Source organism: Tinamus guttatus, unplaced genomic scaffold (genome assembly GCF_059628265.1).
Source record: "Tinamus guttatus ecotype Peru unplaced genomic scaffold, ASM5962826v1 Tinamus_guttatus_pri_ptg000498l, whole genome shotgun sequence".
Taxonomy (NCBI): domain Eukaryota; kingdom Metazoa; phylum Chordata; class Aves; order Tinamiformes; family Tinamidae; genus Tinamus; species Tinamus guttatus.
The window spans coordinates 756,903-765,433 of NW_028289032.1; the positions used below are offsets into that span (position 1 = coordinate 756,903).

The 8,531-nt window shown below is 37.7% G+C and overlaps 1 long non-coding RNA gene across 1 annotated transcript; it reads right to left on the reverse strand.

Annotated features, from left to right (window-relative positions):
* Positions 1-6,066: 6,066 nt before the first annotated feature.
* LOC104576826 (uncharacterized) lies at positions 6,067-8,235 on the reverse strand. The gene is made up of 3 exons (XR_015913873.1): positions 8,074-8,235; positions 6,808-6,913; positions 6,067-6,158 (listed from the first exon to the last, which is right to left on the reverse strand). It is a non-coding gene; the product is annotated as an uncharacterized LOC104576826 (long non-coding RNA).
* Between the last annotated feature and the right edge of the window lie 296 nt (positions 8,236-8,531).

Below are 8,531 nucleotides of genomic sequence, written 5' to 3' on the forward strand. Positions count from 1 at the left end.
GTTTGTGGAAGAATTGTTTGAAAGCAGGAACTGAGAGGAAAACTAGGGCCTAACACAGCTCTGGCATTATAGAGGCCTGCTTGGGGTGCTACACAGTTGCCACTTCCAGGATGGTTGGTACGCACGGACTCTGCTCCTCCACGGTTCCCTGGGCAACGCAATCTGCCCTCCTCACAGCTGCAAAGGGGAGTAATGGAGGATGGAGCGGGGTGAAGAGACGGCGGCCAAACTCTGTTGCACTCCCTGTGCTGGGCTGCTGCTAAGCTGCACAGTGGCTGTCTAATGGGAGATATACGATAACAAGTCCGGTGCTGAGCCAGCAAAGGTGGCAAATGATGAACTTTGCTTGAACTTTGCTCATTATAATGTGAAAACCGTACCTCCATCTCAAAAGTTACCCGCCTCTGAGGTACAACCACCCCTCACTGAGCATGCACTCTAGATTTTCGGTTGACTGTACCTTTACATGAAAGCGAGAAACTTTTTCACCAATTAATAACAATATTAAGTATGACTCTGGTCACTCAAGCTCCACCTGAATGTAAAGAAAAGTCTAAAAGGTGAACTAAGGATGAAAAGTCGGGAGGGAAGAATCCATCGTAACTCCTGGGTCAGTCGACAGGCTGATCCCCCTTCCCTCCCCTCGCGCTGGGACGCTGCCTGAAGAGACTAAGAAGCGAGAGGGAAGAATCCGTCATAAATTCTGGATCAGTTGATGCGCTGATCCCCCCTTTCCTCCCCTTGCGTCAGGATGCCGCCTGAGGAGACTCGAGACTGAGAGCCCTCTACCATCTTCTGGGGTGAGTGATGATTGCACATTTGTACATCAGAGCTAGCTAAAACCCCACGCTCTAGTAGAGCATTTCCTGTACTGACATCCGAAACCTGCTTTGTAAATGTTGCATTTGAAGAAATCATACTGTTTGTGAACTCGACTACTTGTTTGGGGGGAGGCGATCGGACCTACAGTTGACAGACTGTTCGTGCATCAGATACTGCCAGAGTCGAGCTTATAGTTGATCACACTATTTGGGAACTCGATTCGCTCCTAGGAAGGCGATCGGACCTACAGTCCACAGACTGTTTGTGAATCTGATACTGTTTTGATATCTCCTCCCCCCCTCCACCACCACTACCACTACGGGTTTCAAACTGCAACATTTTCAACACAATACCAAAGAGGGCGTATGCCATTTTGGGATCAATCCGCAGAGTAATAATAAAACGGTATTAGCTTGTGTAGGGAAAGGATGCGTGTGTTCTAGAACAGCATGTAAATACGTGCTAAGTAATGGAAGTTATAACTAGACTGTGTTTAATGACTCTAATACGTGTGCTCACAATGTAGTAAGTATTAGAGACTGTGATTTTGTGTATGTTACCCATGTTTAATGAGAATCTGTGTGTGTGTTGCCATAATAGTGCCTTGCTACTGCATGAGGCAAGTGAGACACTACCTTGATGACCAGCTGAAAAGCCTAAGCGTCTCCTACCATAGTCAAGGGCAAGACTGGGTTGGCCTCTGTGTTGCCACCAAGAAGAACCTCGAGCTCCGCTGTTGGCTGCAACCCATTAGGCATTGAGTGGTGGGGACACATGCCATGCCAGGCCTTGATGTGAGTGATGGCCACCTCTCTCTCTGAGGGCCATCTAGGAGGCGAGTGTAGGCCAAGTGACCTGCTGCTGGCAGGAGTGACAGTTTGCATAATTAACTTGTGACTAAGAACACAAAACTCGCCTAAAAATTGCTTATGCTAACTCGCAAATAGGCCCACTGGATTGCTTACACCACCCTGCACGGTAGGGCGACTTACCATTTTACAGACCCATGCAACTATGGTTAAAAAAAAAAAAGAGAGAGAAAGATAGAGATGCAAGAACGTCATTGCTTGAAGGCATTGGCTCCAGGGATCGCTGCCGCGCAAGCATTGACCATGCTACGCAGACTGGGATGCTGGCTAGCAAAATCCAGCAATGCTACAACGACAGCTTTGCCATCATTGTTGGTAGATGTGGACTCGGCTCGGCACGCAACATTGCTGCGACACATATCCTTCTGCTTATGCATGGCCACAGGTATGGTTCTTCCACCTGAATAAATGCTCGATGCAGTCACCTCGTTCTGGTGTGATTATTGCCGAATCCCGAGCCCATCCGGAACACCACCTAAAAAAACAAACTGAAAAACCCCTCAGACAGTCCTTTTTAACGCAATGTATTTACCAGCCTGGAAAGTTACTGAACTTTAAAACTGCAAGTGTTTTAAAACTGTGTGAATGAATTTGGTTTAGCTGACCACAGACTAGGAAATAGTAAAAAATAAAAAATTAGTATCAATAGCAACAACAACAAAAAAATCATTAAGTTCCATGAAATATTTTGGCAAGCTGTTTTATCATAGAAAACGAGACAAAGCATGTTACTAACACAGTTCAAGTGTCTGGCCAACCAAGTCGAACCTCCACAATTTTTGGCCAACTTGGACAGTAATAGACAGGGAAAGAAAATCTAATGAAAGATTTTTTGGACCTGGTCCTTGAAGCAGAATCAGAATTCTGAATTAAACATCAGCACTTGCTATTTACAAGTCAAGAAAGTTGGGCTGGAATCCAAAGCCACCAGCTCACTAAGCAGAGAGCTATACAAAAGTCAGAGCCTTCATTCAAAAGCTGTCATGAAGCGACAAAAATAAAACAAAAAACAGACTTATCTGAAATATTGCCTGGCTCTGGAGCTTAAGGCCTCTGCTACAACAGTGGCGAAATGCTTTTATCTCCCTGAAGATCCAAGGCTGGAACTTCCTTTCAAAAACAAGTTTCAACCCCCTAAAGCAGCTCTGGAGTCCAGCAGAAGAGGAAACTCCCATAAGCCAGCTAAATTTGAAGCTATGAATAGAGTGAAATTAGGCACCTGCAAAATTAGGCAGCATTTGTCATCTCATCTACCCCAGCTCAATGTAATTATTTGCTCAAGTTCCAAGCAATTCTCTCTTAAAGAGAAGAGAGTTGGTCACATATACTTTCAAAGCAGCTGAAAGATGGGCTCTGCCAAGCAGCACAGCTTCTGTATGAAAGAAACTATGATACCCCACTCTTACTCTAATCGCTGATTTTGCCACCAGATTAAATATAATCTTCCTGGACATAAATATAGCAAAGTTGAATAAGGTTTAAAAACAAACAAACAAAAAACATTTATGCCAATAGTCACTTTGGTCAGAATCAACTGCCCCTCACTGAAATGATTTTTTGGCATATGGAAGTTTTTGAAATAAGCATCTGCCTACTAGAATTTTAACTTTAAGAAGAGTGTGTGGAAAAGTTTAATAAACATATATGCATTATTTGCCTACCTTTACTGCCTAAAGATGTGAAAATACTTTTCTGTAAATAGGTAATTTAGTAAATAAATTTTTGTAATACATTCCTAAATTAATCCAACACTGTTAATATTTGGACATATTAAATATTCCACAGAAGTATTAGTTTGGGTAACAATACTATTGTATTTCTTTGTGATTCCCAGAATAGAAGTCTGATCTCCTCCATGTTTCCCCCCCACCCTCCAGTAGCATTTGGTTATTATTGTAAACAGAATCATTTTGAGATGAGTATTTCATGTATACCAAGAGGCAATATTTATTATTATAATTGAGAACTCTACATACAGTATTGCATAAAATTATAGTGGACCAATCAACAAAACAATGTTCCTATGTAACTGTTACCAGCACTTTCACAGAAATTTGCTTTAAAACATTGTGCATTAAGTGTTTTAGTAAACTGACAACTCTTAGGAGATTATTTCATGGAATATGAAAGTGCAAGCTTTCATTCAAGGCATATACACAACACACATTAAAGGAATGCTAAATATGCCAAAGGCCTAAAAAACAAAACAAAACCAAATTATATTAATAAAACAACAGCACTTTTAGCAATCGAGTGCTACATTCATAGTCTTATCTTTCTAATAAGAAGCAGAGAAATGCAATTTGAAGAAATGCCCTCAGCTTGGAGTTTTAGACATACAAGCTCAAGTCGATCACATTCACTAGATTTTTTTGGCAAGACTGAAGGACTTATGGCATTATAAATTCACCTAGCCCCCGTATTACCAGTTCTTCCTGAATTACTATATAAAATAAAGCAATTTCGTACAACAGTTGACTAATAAAAGGAAAACAGTATTTTTACATCAAAAGGTGATATAGTATACAATTAAATTCAAGTATTCAATATTAAACTATACCTGTGGAAATTCTATTCAATTCCCGTGCAATATATAAGATATATCAAGAATGTTTTTTTTTTTGCTTTTTTTAAAATCATTTTTAGTCCTCCCTCTACACTTTTATCCCAAACCAGGCCTACCTAGCTTGCATCCCTACACCTTCAGCATTTTACTCTTCGAAATTTGTCTAATACATGCCCAATGAACAACTCGCCGGACCAATGCAACCTCTAGATTTTCAACTTCCTGCCTTAATACTCTGTTCACTCCCATGTCAATGCCCTCCTCTCTTTGACAGTAATAACCATGTCCCTGTTGCCCACTACTTTTATTTCTACCTTTTGAGTAACTGCTGACAGACAGACAAGTTGCCCAGACAAGTTGCTGCCCAAACAGACAAGTTTTTTTTTTTTTTTTTTTTTTCTTCTGCACAAGCAAGTAACCTAGCTGCACATCATCTTTGGACAATCAGGTAAACAAGAGGATATAAGGATAGAAAGCTATTTCTATCATATCAACTCCAGGATAGAGGTTCACACTTCTGTCTGAGCATCAGTGGAATAAGTGCTTAAGCTTGAAAAACACTGCTTTGGAAAAGGAAAATTCTGATTAGGAGAAAATAAGCAAGTTTAATTTCCAAAGGGAAAAAAAAGGCCTCCTATAAATATTATATTTTAATTACTGATAGGATTGATTTTAAGCATGTTTTAAATAGGAGCCTTTTTAAATTATAAATGTTTTTCCTGCTAACACATTAATCTCAAGACAGAAGTCAAAACAGAAATTACCGTAAATTTTATAAGTGAAAAAACTTGGGTCCTACACAGTTGCTAAATAAAAGTCAAACTTTAACAAAATTAGTAACAAACATGACTACAAAAAGCTAATGAAAATTCCAAGATTCCTTCCTCCATCAGAGACCTTCATATCTTCTGGTACACAGATAGCATAGAAGAATACACATATTCTGTGAACACTGGGAATCGGAGTTTGAAAGCAGTTTTGCAATTTAAGTCAAGCAAGGTGAAGAGAAACAACAGAAATATGAGAAACAAGGCCCATGTGTATTCTGCTTTAATACATCTATGTCTGAATATATTTTAACTTACCGTTCTTGAAAACCACTTTAGAACTACATCATGGACTGTGCCTTCAACAAGGCAAAGTACTGGATTGGGTTAGCACATTTTGAAGTGGTAACAAAATAGCACATGTACTTCTTTTTTGGACTTCCCTAGATGTGTGGGAAAATAAACCACTAGAAAACCTATACACAGAAACACAAAAGCATCTGAAACCTAATAAAATACAATACACATCTACATAATCATAACAAATTCTGAGCTGAGTGTGTGTCTGTATATATAAATATCTATAAACACACAAACATAAATGGCATTTCAAATCAAAGCAGAATACATAGGCAATATATTTTTGCTAATGGGTTTTGGATTAGGAAGTATGAGGGGAGAGGACAAAGAAAATGACAAAGGAAAAGAACAGTGAGATTTTCTTTCATATATGAAAATACAGAAATGCTGCAGCACTTACTCTTTTACACTCTGGATCCCAATTCATCACAAATTACAGCATAAATACATCAGTGGTGGAATTTAACACACAATTTAGATTTTTAAAATGAATTAACATTATTTTCCTTAAAGGCATCCACACCTTACACAGCCTAGGAACCTGAAGAAAACACATATGCTTTTGAAAGTCAAATAGTCAGCAAGCGTTTTGTGGTGTTCAAAGACAAAGTAATAGTCCTGAGATTTCATATGTTAAAGCTTTCCCACAGCCACATGTTCCTTTGATATTTGGATTATTGAAGACAAATTCACTGGTCAGTTTGTTTTCTACATAGTCCATTTCAGTTCCTAGAAGCGTCAACTGTGCTTTCTTCTCAATAAACACTCTAACGCCTTGAAGACAACAACAATAAAATTACATACAGCCAAACTCTTCATTATTCACTTTGAATTTGCATGTCAGTGATTAAAATGGAAGTTAAATACAAAGTCCATCAATATAATTTAATTTCACCAGTCTAAGATGGGACACCGCTTTTTTTTCTTTTTTGCGGTCTTCCTATAAAACCCTAGGAACAGTCTAACACTGGTATTTGAGTGTGTACATGTGCAGGTATTTTTTGTATGGATTTATCTCACCATGATTATTTTAGGTATGCTGGTAAAGCATTTTTCTAGATATAACTTGTTTTATACTCTCTCTAAATATCTGCTATTGGCCTCCTCCAAAGATCAGAATAATAGACTAGACCATCTATTCTGGCCCAGTGCACAAACTCTTGTTGCTATCCTAGAGAATTTCAACTTAATCCAACATGGACATGAAATGAGGGGCATCCTTGATCCAACTTCTATTTCCACTGCAAATCTACAGATTTTAACTAGTTACTTCTTTATCTTCACAACAAAAGCTAAGGCAACAATTCTTATAACAGAATGCTAGGACTTCTGCCTCTATAATTTGTTCCTTCAAAGAAATTCTAACCTGTCCCTTGGAAAACTCATCACCACACAGTTTTGCTCTACTGCTTCAGAAACTCACCATCTTGAACTACTACTTCATCAGATTCTCCTTTTGATTTTGTATATTCTAATGTGTAAGAAAGTCCATTGCATCCTCTTGTACGAACACCTACTTTCACACCTACCTGAAATAAAACATTAATAACTTTTTAAGCATCTTCTGGAACACCAAGATAAAAAGTACACATAACAACAAAATGCTGATATTTATTCTTCCCTCCCTCAAACACAATAGTAAAATAGAAGCTTAATGGATTAGGAGGCAACATTTTTCTCTTTTACAAACCAACTACCAAGGTAAAGGTTAGAACACAAATCATAAATATTTATTACTCATTTTATAACTCTCATTTGAGTTGGTATTAGCAAAATTTGGCTCTTCATTCCATGCTACATTTGTTCTATGTTATTACACATTTTATGTGAAAACAGTATTGCAAGAATAAATCAGTTGAGTCTACAGTTATACTTGTTACTAGATTTGCATGGAACGCCAATAATGGCTACCAGAAAACTTTCACTTCAATCCAAGTTTTGAAAAAATACTTTGTGATCTTCAATACTTAAAAACCAATCCTCTCTCTCCTTTGTCAAGTATCTCTATTCATTTATTGTAGTAAACAATGTTAAAGGCCAACCTAGTTGATGCATTTTAATTATTTATAATTATCCAACATGATGTTGTACACCAAACAAGAAGAACATCTATGTAAGTAAAGAACTGAGAAATGGTTGTAGGGACACATGAACCAGAAAACTAAATCTTCCACAAGTATTTGCACTTCTGTCCAAACATGTATGCTTCACTGCATAATTAAAACGGAAAAGTACAGTAACCTCTATGAAAGCGCTATGATAAATGTGCAACAATAATTATATATTTCATAGGCAGAATTCCTTCAAGAACTTGATTAATATCTTCAAATCAACAGTTGGAGATCTCTGCCCCTACCAGAAGTCATAATCTATGCCATGCTAGAATAGTTACTTAAAATCTAGATGAGAAACATTTTGAAGTTAAAATTATTTTTTCAGTTTTATCTATTCCAAGAGTAACTGTACCATGAAATGTCATCACAGTCAGTCATTTTTTTGGATTACATTTTTAAATAGAACTAAAGCTTGATAGATAAATAAGCTGATACATTTCCCTCAAAAAAGGCATCAACATCTCTAAGTAGTTCAGTATTTATTTCAAGCTGCTAGGTTAGCTAGAAATGCTTCACAATCATCTACAGTGCTAATATCTTAACACAATTTACAAGATGGCCTTGTTTGCACTTACATGCTCAGGTTTATCCTTAAGAAGCTGTTTTATCTTCTGAACAGCTGATGGGGTCTGAAAAACAGAAATATATTCATCAGTTTGAAACATTTTTTAATAACAGAACTAAGTATATTACACATGCTGTCATACATACAAATCACACACTGCAAATAAAGCAAAAAAAAATACAATTTCACACAAACAAATTTTACCTTAGTTTACAGTTTTGACTCCCAATTGCAAAGTTCACCAGTCTGTCAGTGCAGGCTAGCCTTTGCTCTACTTGAAACTGATGCCTGATTTCAAATTAATGTACTCTTTTGTAAAAAATAATGGCTGAATCTAATCCATGCAGAATACAATATTTATTCCCCTCCCCACCCCTGCTGGCAGCAGATCATAGAATCATAGAATGCTTAAGGTTGGAAGGGACCTCTAGAGGTCATCTAGTCCAACCCCCCTGCAGACGCAGGGTC